Source organism: Oncorhynchus gorbuscha, linkage group LG21 (genome assembly GCF_021184085.1).
Source record: "Oncorhynchus gorbuscha isolate QuinsamMale2020 ecotype Even-year linkage group LG21, OgorEven_v1.0, whole genome shotgun sequence".
Lineage (NCBI taxonomy): Eukaryota > Metazoa > Chordata > Actinopteri > Salmoniformes > Salmonidae > Oncorhynchus > Oncorhynchus gorbuscha.
In genome coordinates, this window is record NC_060193.1 from 10,920,014 (window position 1) to 10,934,942 (window position 14,929).

Here is a 14,929-nt window from a genome sequence, read left to right on the forward strand (position 1 = left end):
GTGGCTGCAAATGCAGGAAGCACAGCTCTATCATCAGACAGTGGAAACACAACCACAACATGCAGGGCTGAAGCTGTTCGTTCACTGAAGGACAACTCTACTGACAACTCTACTGTTGTTGTTTTTACAGATGAGAAGGAGAGAGAAGAAACACTTACTGTCTGAGACCTGAGAAGAAAGGAAAGGAGAAGAGGATGTAGTAAATGAGAGATACTTGACTGCTTTCTCTGAGACCTGAGGAGAAGAGAAGAGAGGAGATGATATAGTAAAAGAGAGATACTTTACTCCTTTCTCTGAGACCTGAGGACAAGAGAAGAGAGGAGACAAGAAGAGACAGTATTTTTCTGTTATGATTTTAGTCTCTGATGGAGGATGTTCTTCAGTGATGTAACAGCCTGTGAGTCAGGACATGCAATTCTACTACGTGTACGTGGTAAGTCTGTGTGTGTGTGTGTGTGTGTGTGTGTGTGTGTGTGTGTGTGTGTGTGTGTGTGTGTGTGTGTGTGTGTGTGTGTGTGTGTGTGTGTGTGTGTGTGTGTGTGTGTGTGTGTGTGTGTGTGTGTGGTGGTGTGTTTGTGTATCTAAACTAGCACACTACTTAGAATTAAGCAATGTATTAGTAGGTATCAACAGTAGTGTGTTGGGTATCAACAGTAGTGTGCTGGGTATCAACAGTAGTGTACTGGGTATCAACAGTAGTGTACTGGGTATCAACAGTAGTGTACTGGGTATCAACAGTAGTGTACTGGGTATCAACAGTAGTGTACTGGGTATCAACAGTAGTGTACTGGGTATCAACAGTAGTGTGTTGGGTATCAACAGTAGTGTACTGGGTATCAACTGGGTATCAACAGTAGTGTACTGGGTATCAACAGTAGTGTACTGGGTATCAACAGTAGTGTGCTTGGTATCAACAGTAGTGTACTGGGTATCAACAGTAGTGTACTGGGTATCAACAGTAGTGTACTGGGTATCAACAGTAGTGTACTGGGTATCAACTGGGTATCAACAGTAGTGTACTGGGTATCAACTGGGTATCAACAGTAGTGTACTGGGTATCAACAGTAGTGTACTGGGTATCAAGAGTAGTGTACTGGGTATGAACAGTAGTGTACTGGGTATGAACAGTAGTGTACTGGGTATCAACAGTAGTGTACTGTGTATCAACAGTAGTGTGCTGGGTATATACAGTAGTGTACTGGGTATCAACAGTAGTGTACTGGGTATGAACAGTAGTGTACTGGGTATCAACAGTAGTGTACTGGGTATCAACAGTAGTGTGCTGGGTATCAACAGTAGTGTGCTGGGTATCAACAGTAGTGTACTGGGTATCAACAGTAGTGTACTGGGTATCAACAGTAGTGTGCTGGGTATATACAGTAGTGTACTGGGTATCAACAGTAGTGTGCTGGGTATATACAGTAGTGTACTGGGTATCAACAGTAGTGTGCTGGGTATCAACAGTAGTGTGCTGGGTATATACAGTAGCCTATTTCTGACTCCACGTCAACTACTCATAGTATGTTCTGCTAGGAGTTAGCTGCTGTCTGTCTTCACATGATCATGATCACAGTTCATAATGTCTTTACGGCATCTTACTACCAGTGGAGGCTACTGAGGGGAGGACGGCTCATAATAATGGCTGGAATAGAGTGTCTCCTTCAATGAAACACAATAAACCTCAGGGGTAGTTTCATCAGCCTCTGGAACAATATTAAATGGCTGGCAACTGTGAATGAACTTCTTATGTCTTGTATTTTGCACCTGAGGAGCTGCTCGCCTTTTTAATATTGCAAGGAGAACCTGCTTCTATTCATGATAATTAATTTTTATACATAAAGCACATTTCAGGCACCCAAGGCACAACTCAACATGATAAAAAACAAATCACCGAAGTCACGATATTAAAAACAGACCGTGCACAGATGCAAAGCACATGGTTTTACAATGTGTTTTTGAAAGTATGATTTCATTACAAGGAAGAGTGTTTTTTCTAATAATTATTTAAGATTATTACACTTTAAAGGATAAACAGTAGTTTCTGTTTCAACCCCTGGAGTCAATGTCTGATTAGCCTAATAAAGGGTTTTACAACTTCCCTCTGGGAGGATCAGTGATATGAAATCTCTCCTCTTAAACGGATTTATGGTTCATTGAAGTGAATGACCGACCGCATGCTGCCGCTTGTAGTGGAGAGGGGATGAAACCATGGCCCTTACATTGCTACATGTAGATCAGGACCTGTGGAGCCCCTCTTGACGACTTTCTCCAGGAGTGTGTTTTTCTAATCTAACCCTCCACCACTGACAATCTAACCCTCCACCACTGACAATCTAACCCTCCATCACTGACAATCTAACCCTCCATCACTGACAATCTAACCCTCCATCACTGACAATCTATCCCTCCACCACTGACAATCTAACCCTCCACCACTGACAATCTAACCCTCCATCACTGACAATCTAACCCTCCACCACTGACAATCTAACCCTCCACCACTGACAATCTAACCCTCCACCACTGACAATCTAACCCTCCACCACTGACAATCTAACCCTCCACCACTGACAATCTAACCCTCCACCACTGACAATCTAACCCTCCTCCCTCCACCACTGACAATCTAACCCTCCACCACTGACAATCTAACCCTCCATCACTGACAATCTATCCCTCCATCACTGACAATCTAACCCTCCTCCCTCCACCACCGACAATATAACCCTCCATCACTGACAATCTAACCCTCCACCACTGACAATCTAACCCTCCACCACTGACCTAACCCTCCATCACTGACAATCTAACCCTCCATCACTGACAATCTAACCCTCCTCCACCACTGACAATCTAACCCTCCATCACTGACAATCTAACCCTCCATCACTGACAATCTAACCCTCCACCCTCCATCACTGACAATCTAACCCTCCATCACTGACAATCTAACCCTCCATCACTGACAATCTAACCCTCCACCCTCCATCACTGACAATCTAACCCTCCATCACTGACAATCTAACCCTCCATCACTGACAATCTAACCCTCCATCACTGACAATCTAACCCTCCACCCTCCATCACTGACAATCTAACCCTCCATCACTGACAATCTAACCCTCCACCCTCCATCACTGACAATCTAACCCTCCATCACTGACAATCTAACCCTCCATCACTGACAATCTAACCCTCCATCACTGACAATCTAACCCTCCATCACTGACAATCTAACCCTCCACCCTCCATCACTGACAATCTATCCCTCCATCACTGACAATCTAACCCTCCTCCCTCCACCACCGACAATATAACCCTCCATCACTGACAATCTATCCCTCCACCACTGACAATCTATCCCTCCATCACTGACAATCTAACCCTCCACCACTGACAATCTAACCCTCCACCACTGACAATCTAACCCTCCTCCCTCCACCACCGACAATATAACCCTCCATCACTGACAATCTATCCCTCCACCACTGACAATCTATCCCTCCATCACTGACAATCTAACCCTCCACCACTGACAATCTAACCCTCCACCACTGACAATCTAACCCTCCTCCCTCCACCACCGACAATATAACCCTCCATCACTGACAATCTATCCCTCCACCACCGACAATATAACCCTCCATCACTGACAATCTATCCCTCCACCACTGACAATCTATCCCTCCACCACCGACAATCTAACCCTCCACCACTGACAATCTAACCCTCCACCACTGACAATCTAACCCTCCATCACTGACAATCTATCCCTCCATCACTGACAATCTAACCCTCCATCACTGACAATCTAACCCTCCATCACTGACAATCTAACCCTCCATCACTGACAATCTAACCCTCCTCCCTCCATCACTGACAATCTAACCCTCCACCCTCCACCACTGACAATCTAACCCTCCATCACTGACAATCTAACCCTCCACCCTCCACCACTGACAATCTAACCCTCCACCACTGACAATCTAACCCTCCTCCCTCCACCACTGACAATCTAACCCTCCACCACTGACAATCTAACCCTCCTCCCTCCATCACTGACAATCTAACCCTCCTCCCTCCACCACTGACAATCTAACCCTCCATCACTGACAATCTAACCCTCCATCACTGACAATCTAACCCTCCACCCTCCATCACTGACAATCTAACCCTCCATCACTGACAATCTAACCCTCCATCACTGACAATCTAACCCTCCACCCTCCATCACTGACAATCTAACCCTCCATCACTGACAATCTAACCCTCCATCACTGACAATCTAACCCTCCATCACTGACAATCTAACCCTCCACCCTCCATCACTGACAATCTAACCCTCCACCACTGACAATCTAACCCTCCTCCCTCCATCACTGACAATCTAACCCTCCACCACTGACAATCTAACCCTCCATCACTGACAATCTAACCCTCCATCACTGACAATCTAACCCTCCACCCTCCACCACTGACAATCTAACCCTCCACCACTGACAATCTAACCCTCCTCCCTCCATCACTGACAATCTAACCCTCCATCACTAACAATCTAACCCTCCATCACTGACAATCTAACCCTCCACCACTGACAATCTAACCCTCCTCCCTCCACTACTGACAATCTAACCCTCCATCACTGACAATCTAACCCTCCATCACTGACAATCTAACCCTCCACCACTGACAATCTAACCCTCCATCACTGACAATCTAACCCTCCATCACTGACAATCTAACCCTCCATCACTGACAATCTAACCCTCCATCACTGACAATCTAACCCTCCATCACTGACAATCTAACCCTCCATCACTGACAATCTAACCCTCCATCACTGACAATCTAACCCTCCATCACTGACAATCTAACCCTCCTCCCTCCATCACTGACAATCTAACCCTCCTCCCTCCATCACTGACAATCTAACCCTCCTCCCTCCATCACTGACAATCTAACCCTCCATCACTGACAATCTAACCCTCCATCACTGACAATCTAACCCTCCACCACTGACAATCTAACCCTCCATCACTGACAATCTAACCCTCCATCACTGACAATCTAACCCTCCATCACTGACAATCTAACCCTCCACCACTGACAATCTAACCCTCCTCCCTCCACCTCTGACAATGTAACCCTCCATCACTGACAATGTGTTTCTGTCCTGATACTTTTGTAGCCTCACTTTATATAGACCAGGTGCACAACAAACATCTTACTTCCCTGTCACTTCTGTTCTTCTTACACACTCAGTGGCTTGCTGGCCTGTTGCTATTTACAATCAGTTGTTTCCCAATTATTTTCCCAGTGGTTTCCCAAATCCTATCATGCTAGTTGCCAATGCAGGTTTTAAATGCAATGTTACCGCGGTCGCTGAGATCACATTCAGGATGCAGATGTCGGCTCAACTATTAATGACCTCTAAAGATCAAATCCGCATTTGTGGAAACAATGCCACTGTTCTAGCTAGCACCTTTGTAATTATCTTGGTTTTGTTGATGAGGAGAGGATCATCCAGCAGAATGGTAATAACAAAAATCAAACTGTTCTATCTCACGTGCAATTATGTCCAAGGGAGAAAAAAAACTGTGTTTGTTTACAGTAACTTTTATTGCTGTTGTAACATCCCAGACAGACAGTTTCACAATTAAGGATTCTAGCTTCAAACGTCAAGCGTGTTATAATGCAGCTCTAGTGAGGATCCACATCAATCCCAGACTTACTGTATTGACAGCTCTCTGACTGCTTTATTTACACTATTAAAAAAAATCTCTTACCATTTTACCGTAATTACACTATTGGTAGAGTATGAGCCAGAGTCATCTCCCTAAATACTTTCTACAACGGTAATGATCGTAAATCTAGCTTTTCCTGTAATCCACTAGAGGTAGAGAGAGGAGTGGATGTGAGGAAGGGATGGAGAGAGAGAGAGAGGGAGACAGAGGAGGGAAAGTGGGGGTGAGAAGGAAAAAGGGAGAGAGAGAGAGGGAGAGGGAGAGAGAGGGAGAGGTAGAGTAGTGGATGTGGGGGAGAGAGAGGGAGAGAGAGGAGGGAATGTGGGGGTGAGAAGGAAAAAGGGAGAGAGAGAGAGAGAGAGAGAGAGAGAGAGAGAGAGAGAGAGAGAGAGAGAGAGAGAGAGAGAGAGGTAGAGTAGTGGATGTGGGGGAGAGAGAGGGAGAGAGAGAGGAGGGAATGTGGGGGTTGAGAAGGAAAAGGAGAGAGAGGGAGAGAGAGAGAGAGAGAGAGAGAGAGAGAGAGAGAGAGAGAGAGAGAGAGAGAGAGAGAGAGAGAGAGAGAGAGAGAGAGAGAGAGAGAGAGAGAGAGAGAGAGAGAGAGAGAGAGAGAGAGAGAGAGAGAGAGAGAGAGAGTAGACAGATGTGACAGGGAGACAGACAGACAGACAGACAGACAGACAGACAGACAGACAGACAGACAGACAGACAGACAGACAGACAGACAGACAGACAGACAGAAGGAAAAGACAGGACAGAGACAGACAGACAGACAGACAGACAGAGACAGACAGACAGACAGACAGACAGACAGACAGACAGACAGACAGACAGACAGACAGACAGACAGACAGACAGACAGACAGACAGACAGACAGACAGACAGACAGACAGACAGACAGACAGACAGACAGACAGACAGACAGACAGACAGAGGGAGAGGTAGAGAGTAGTGGATGTGGGGGAGAGAGAGGGAGGGAGAGGAGGGAAAGTGGGGGTGGGATGGAAAGAGAGATGAGGGAGAGAGAGGAGGGAAAGTGGGGGAGGGATGAGAGAGAAAGATAGAGAGTTGGATGGATCTCTCAAGAGTTAGAGAGAGAGAGAGGAGAGAAGTGGAGGAGGTATAGAGAGAGGCAGCGACGGAGAGATGGAGGAGAGAGGAGTCTAGGTCTGAATGGGACTTCAAGGGTCTCGCCCTGTTAAAAGTTGAGGTTGAAAATACCTCAGCTAATGAGCTAATGATAAATCAACTATCCACTCCTATTACGACTCTATGGGACGAGACAACTCTTCTTGATTCAGTGTCAACACACACACAGAGGACACACACACACACACACACACACACACACACACACACACACACACACACACACACACACACACACACACACACACACACACACACACACACACACACACACACACACACACACACACACACACACACACACACACACACACACACACACACACAGCATCACAGCATCACAGCATCACAGCGGCCTGCAGTACTGTATGTTCTTCCAGTGTCTCTCTGGGCGATGAGTCTCTCTTCCTTCTGAACACTCAGTTCCATTGTGTGTGTGTGTGTCTGACTCCCTCTTTTTGTGTGTGTGTCTGACTCCCTCTTTGTGTGTGTGTGTGTGTGTGTGACTCCCTCTTTGTGTGTGTGTGCCTGTGTGTCTGTCTCTGTTTCTGTGTGTGTGAGTGCGGTACTCGCATCACGGTCTGTGTGTCGATGTATTGTGCATATTGTTCAGGACCAGATATGAGTCACTGAAGGGAGATCAGGTATCGTACTGGGATTAGAGACTTAGCTGTTGAACATGATGACAAATCAAAAATCTTAAATGCAAAAATAGATCATGATCTTATGAAGCAAAGGTGACAAAACACCAATGTTTTCGGCATCAAGCCATCATCATCATCATCATCATCATCATCAAATCAAACCAAATTGTATTAGTCACATGCGCCAAATACAACAGGTGTAGTAGACCTTACAGTGAAATGCTGAATACAACAGGTGTAGTAGACCTTTCAGTGAAACGCTGAATACAACAGGTGTAGTAGACCTTACAGTGAAATGCTGAATACAGCAGGTGTAGACCTTTCAGTGAAACGCTGAATACAACAGGTGTAGACCTTTCAGTGAAACGCTGAATACAACAGGTGTAGACCTTTCAGTGAAACGCTGAATACAACAGGTGTAGACCTTTCAGTGAAACGCTTACTTACAAGTCCGTGACCAACAATGCACTTTAAAAAAATATGGATAAGAATAAGAAGTAACAAGTAATTAAAGAGCAGCAGTAAAATAACGATAGTGATACTATATTACAGGGGGGTACCGGTACAGAGTCAATGTGGAGACTATATACAGGGGGTACCGGTACAGAGTCAATGTGGAGACTATATACAGGGGGTACCGATACAGGAGTCAATGTGGAGACTATATACAGGGGGTACCGGTACAGAGTCAATGTGGAGGCTATATACTGGGGGTACCGGTACAGAGTCAATGTGGAGACTATATACAGGGGGTACCGATACAGGAGTCAATGTGGAGGCTATATACAGGGGGTACCGGTACAGAGTCAGTGTGGAGACTATATACAGGGGGTACCGATACAGGAGTCAATGTGGAGGCTATATACAGGGGGTACAGGTACAGAGTCAATGTGGAGGCTATATACAGGGGGTACCGGTACAGAGTCAATGTGGAGACAATATACAGGGGGTACTGGTACAGAGTCAATGTGGAGGCTATATACAGGGGGTACCGGTACAGAGTCAATGTGGAGACTATATACAGGGGGTACCGGTACAGAGTCAATGTGGAGACTATATACAGGGGGTACCGGTACAGAGTCAATGTGGAGACTATATACAGGGGGTACCGGTACAGAGTCAATGTGGAGGCTATATACAGGGGGTACCGGTACAGAGTCAATGTGGAGACTATATACAGGGGGTACCGGTACAGAGTCAGTGTGGAGACTATATACAGGGGGGTACCGGTACAGAGTCAATGTGGAGGCTATATACTGGGGGTACCGGTACAGAGTCAATGTGGAAACTATATACAGGGGGTACCGATACAGGAGTCAATGTGGAGGCTATATACAGGGGGTACAGGTACAGAGTCAATGTGGAGGCTATATACAGGGGGTACCGGTACAGAGTCAATGTGGAGACAATATACAGGGGGTACTGGTACAGAGTCAATGTGGAGGCTATATACAGGGGGTACCGGTACAGAGTCAATGTGGAGACTATATACAGGGGGTACCGGTACAGAGTCAATGTGGAGACTATATACAGGGGGTACCGGTACAGAGTCAATGTGGAGGCTATATACAGGGGGTACCGGTACAGAGTCAATGTGGAGACTATATACAGGGGGTACCGGTACAGAGTCAGTGTGGAGACTATATACAGGGGGGTACCGGTACAGAGTCAATGTGGAGGCTATATACAGGGGGTACCGGTACAGAGTCAATGTGGAGACTATATACAGGGGGTACCGGTACAGAGTCAATGTGGAGACTATATACAGGGGGTACCGGTACAGAGTCAATGTGGAGACTATATACAAGGGGTACCGGTACAGAGTCAGTGTAGAGACTATATACAGGGGGTACCGGTACAGAGTCAGTGTGGAGACTATATACAGGGGGTACCGGTACTGACTCAATGTGGAGACTATATACAGGGGGGTACCGGTACAGAGTTAATGTGGAGACTATATACAGGGGGTACCGGTACAGAGTCAATGTGGAGACTATATACAGGGGGGTACCGGTACAGAGTTAATGTGGAGACTATATACAGGGGGTACCGGTACAGAGTCAATGTGGAGACTATATACAGGGGGTACCGGTACAGAGTCAATGTGGAGACTATATACAGGGGGTACCGGTACAGAGTCAATGTGGAGACTATATACAAGGGGTACCGGTACAGAGTCAGTGTAGAGACTATATACAGGGGGTACCGGTACAGAGTCAGTGTGGAGACTATATACAGGGGGTACCGGTACTGACTCAATGTGGAGACTATATACAGGGGGGTACCGGTACAGAGTTAATGTGGAGACTATATACAGGGGGTACCGGTACAGAGTCAATGTGGAGACTATATACAGGGGGGTACCGGTACAGAGTTAATGTGGAGACTATATACAGGGGGTACCGGTACAGAGTCAATGTGGAGACTATATACAGGGGGGAAACGGTACAGAGTCAATGTGCGGGGGCACCAGTTAGTTGAGGTAATATGTACAGTACATGTAATAATAATAATAATATATGCCATTTAGCAGACGCTTTTATCCAAAGCGACTTACAGTCATGTGTGCATACATTCTATGTACAGTTGAAGTCGGAAGTTTACATACACTATAGCCAAATACATTTAAACTCAGTTTTTCACAATTACTGACATTTAATTCTAGTAAAAAATGACCTGTTTTAGATCAGTTAGGATCACCACTTTATTTTAAGAATGTGAAATGTCAGAATAGTAGTAGAGAGAATGATTTATCTCAGCTTTTCTTTCTTTCATCACATTCCCAGTGGGTCAGAAGTTGACATACACTCAATTAGTATTTGGTAGCATTGCCTTTAAATTGTTTAACTTGGGACCAACGTATCGGGTAGCCTTCCACAAGCTTCCCACAATAAGTTGGGTGAACTTTGGTCCATTCCTCTTTACAGAGCTGGTGTAACTGAGTCAGGTTTGTAGGCCTCCTTGCCCGCGCACACCTTTTCAGTTCTGCCCACACATTTTCTATAGGATTGAGGTCAGGGCTTTGTGATGGCCACTCCCACACCTTGACTTCGTTCTCCTTAAGCCATTTTGCCACAACTTTGGAAGTATGCTTGGGGTCATTGTCCATTTGGACGACCCATTTGCAACCAAGCTTTAACTTCCTGACTGATGTCTTCAGATGTTGCTTCAATATATCCACATCATTTTCCTCCTCGTGATGCCATCTATTTTGTGAAGTGCACCAGTCGCTCCTGCAGCAAAGCACCCCCACAACATGATGCTGCCACTCCCATGCTTCACGGTTGGGATGGTGTTCTTCGGCTTGCAAGATCCCCCTTCTTCCTCCAAACATAACAATGGTCGTTATGGCCAAACAGTTCTATTTTTGTTTCATCAGACCAGAGGACAATAACGATCTTTGTCCCCATGTGCAGTTACAAACCGTAGTCTGGCTTTTTATGGCGGTTTTGGAGCAGTGGCTTCTTCCTTGTTGAGCGGGCTTTCAGGTTATGTCGATATAGGTCTCGTTGTACTGTAATAAATATAGATACTTTTGTACCTATTTCCTCCAACATCTTCACAAGGTCCTTTGCTGTTGTTCTGGGATTGATTTGCACTTTTTGCAACAAAGTATCTAGGAGACAGAACGCGTCTCCTTCCTGAGCGTATAATGGCTGCGTGGTCCCATGGTGTTTATACTTGCCTACTATTGTTTGTACAGATGAACGTGGTACCTTCAGGCATTTGAAAATTGCTCCCAAGGATGGACCAGACTTGTGGAGGTCTACAATATTTTTGTAGACCTTGGCTGATTTTTTTTGATTTTCCCATGATGTCAAGAAAAGAGGCACTGAGTTTGAAGGGAGGCCTTGAAATACATCCACAGGTACACCTCCAATTGACTCAAATAATGTCAATTAGCCTATCAGAAGCTTCTAAAGCCATGACATTATTTTCTGGAATTTTCCAAGCAGGTTAAAGGCAGAGTCAACTTAGGGTATGTAAACTTCTGACCCACTGGTATTATGATACAATGAATTATAAGTGAAATAATCTGTTAGAAAAATAAATTGTTAGAAAAAGAAATTGTTAGAAAAATGTCATGCACAAAGTTGATGTTCTTACCAACTTGCCAAAACCACAAAGCAAGCAGCACCATGAAGACCAAGGAGCTCTCCAAACAGGTCATGGACAAAGTTGTGGAGAATTACAGATCAGGGTTGGGTTCTAAAAAACTTTGAACTTTGAACATCCCATGGAGCACCATTAAAACCATTATTAAAAAATGGAAAGAATATGGCACCACAACAAACCTGCAAAGAGAGAATTCCAAGAGGGAATTAATCAGAGAGGCAACAAAGAGATCAAAGATAACCCATAAGGAGCTACAAAGCTCCACAGCGGAGATTGGAGTATCTGTCCATAGGACCACTTTAAGCCGTACACTCCACAGAGTTGAGCTTTATGGAAGAATGGCCAGAAAAAAAGCCATTGCATAAAGCATAAAGAAAAAAATAAGCAAACGTGTTTGGTGTTCGCCAAACGGCATGTGGGAGACTCCCCAAACATATTGTCAGATGAAACAAAAATGTAGCTTTTTGGCCATCAAGGAAAACGCTATGTCTGGCGCAAACCTCTCATCACCCAGAGACACCCAACACCTCTCATCACCCAGAGAAGACCATCCCTACAGTGAAGCATGGTGGTGGCAGCATCATACTGTGGGGATGTTTTTCATCAGCAGGGACTGGGAAACTGGTCAGAATTGAAGGAATGATGGATGGAGCTAAATACAGGGAAATTCCTAAGTGAAACCTGTTTCAGTCTTCCAGAGATTTGAGACTGGGACGGGGGTTCACCTTCCAGCAGGACAATGATCCTAATCATACTGCAAAAGCAACATGAGTGGTTTAAGGGGAAACATTTAAATGTCTTGGAATGGCCTAGTCAAAGCCCAGACCTCAATCAAATTGAGAATCTGTGGTATGACTTAAATATTGCTGTACACCAGCAGGAACCCATCTAACTTCAAGGAGCTGGAGCAGTTCTGCCTTGAAGAATGGGCAAAAATCCCAGTGACTAGATGTGCCAAGACATACCCCAAGAGACTTAATGCTGTAATTGATGCAAAAGGTGGCTTTACAAAGTATTGACTTTGACGGGGTGAATAGTTACAAGTTTTAAGTTACAAGTTACAAGATTTTTGGGCTTATTTCTTGTTCACACTAAAAATATATTTTGCATCTTCAAAGTGGTAGGCATGTTGTGTAAATCAAATGACCCCCCCCCCCCCCCCCCCCAAAAAAAATAGATTTTTATTTCCAGGTTGTAAGACAACAAACTAGGGAAAATGCCAAGGGGGTGAATACTTTCACTAGCCACTGTAAGCAGAGTATACAGTGTTTGGTTGCTAAAGGAAATATTTCAGTTCATCTCATCTGTGTACTGAGACAGCAGCCACTGTAAGCAGAGTATACAGTGTTTGGTTGCTAAAGGAAATATTTCAGTTCATCTCATCTGTGTACTGAGACAGCAGCCACTGTAAGCAGAGTATACAGTGTTTGGTTGCTAAAGGAAATATTTCAGTTCATCTCATCTGTGTACTGAGACAGCAGCCACTGTAAGCAGAGTATACAGTGTTTGGTTGCTAAAGGAAATATTTCAGTTCATCTCATCTGTGTACTGAGACAGCAGCCACTGTAAGCAGAGTATACAGTGTTTGGTTGCTAAAGGAAATATTTCAGTTCATCTCATCTGTGTACTGAGACAGCAGCCACTGTAAGCAGAGTATACAGTGTTTGGTTGCTAAAGGAAATATTTCAGTTCATCTCATCTGTGTACTGAGACAGCAGCCACTGTAAGCAGAGTATACAGTGTTTGGTTGCTAAAGGAAAGATTTCAGTTCATCTCATCTGTGTACTGAGACAGCAGCCACTGTAAGCAGAGTATACAGTGTTTGGTTGCTAAAGGAAATATTTCAGTTCATCTCATCTGTGTACTGAGACAGCAGCCACTGTAAGCAGAGTATACAGTGTTTGGTTGCTAAAGGAAAGATTTCAGTTCATCTCATCTGTGTACTGAGACAGCAGCCACTGTAAGCAGAGTATACAGTGTTTGGTTGCTAAAGGAAAGATTTCAGTTCATCTCATCTGTGTACTGAGACAGCAGCCACTGTAAGCAGAGTATACAGTGTTTGGTTGCTAAAGGAAATATTTCAGTTCATCTCATCTGTGTACTGAGACAGCAGCCACTGTAAGCAGAGTATACAGTGTTTGGTTGCTAAAGGAAAGATTTCAGTTCATCTCATCTGTGTACTGAGACAGCAGCCACTGTAAGCAGAGTATACAGTGTTTGGTTGCTAAAGGAAAGATTTCAGTTCATCTCATCTGTGTACTGAGACAGCAGCCACTGTAAGCAGAGTATACAGTGTTTGGTTGCTAAAGGAAATATTTCAGTTCATCTCATCTGTGTACTGAGACAGCAGTTTCTATGATAAAGAAGCATCCTTATATTGGACTTGTATTATCCTCAAAGAGAGTTTGAGTGTCACTTTGCTCAGTCAGTTGTTGTCGTTCATGGTTGGATGGTGAGCCACCCAGAAGCATCGCTTTGGGGCTGAGAGGTGGAGAGCAACCCAGTTGTTGACGGTCCCTGACTCACAATGCTTCATTTACTGCACTTAACCTACTTTATGTAAGAGATGTTAAGACTCCCAGTGTCAGCAGACCCAACATCAAAGCCCCTTCTCCGATAGTTTTCCCATTTCCCCTCTATTCCCAATGGAGGAATTACCGCCGGATCCAAAATGGCGTCCGACTCTCTGTAGCTTTCATCACAAGATGGATGGCCATCCAGGGAACTGGGGCATGGTCTGCCATAGTAGGTGGTAGGTGGCCTAGTGGTTAGAGCATTGGGCCAGTAACCAAAAGGTTGCTGGATTGAATCCCCGAGCTGACAAGGTCGTTCTGCCCCTGAACAAGGCATTTAACCCACTGTTCCCTGGTAGGCCGTCATTGTAAATAAGAATTTGTTCTTATCTGACTTGCCTAGTTAAATAAAGGTTACATTTAAAAAAATATATATAATAAATATTCTAATGACCTCTTTCTATTTACCTATGATCTCTTCCTGTCTCTTCCTGTCCATCAGTTATTGGAAAATCTGGTGTTCTATCTATGGTCTGGTTATACAGTGCATTCGGAAAGTGTTCAGACCCCTTGACTTTTCCACGTTTTTTTACGTACAGCCTTATTCTAAAAATGTCAACAAAAATGATTCCCTCATCAATCTACACACAATACCCCATAATGACATCACAGTACCCCATAATGACAAAGCAAAAACTGTTTTTTAGATATTTTAGAAAATGTATTAAAAAAATTGCTACAAGCTTGGCACACCTGTATGTGGGG

General features: G+C 44.7%; 1 pseudogene; it reads left to right on the top strand.

Annotated features, from left to right (window-relative positions):
* The window catches only part of LOC124008289, a 157,172-nt pseudogene continuing 142,243 nt past the window's right edge, over window positions 1-14,929 (top strand).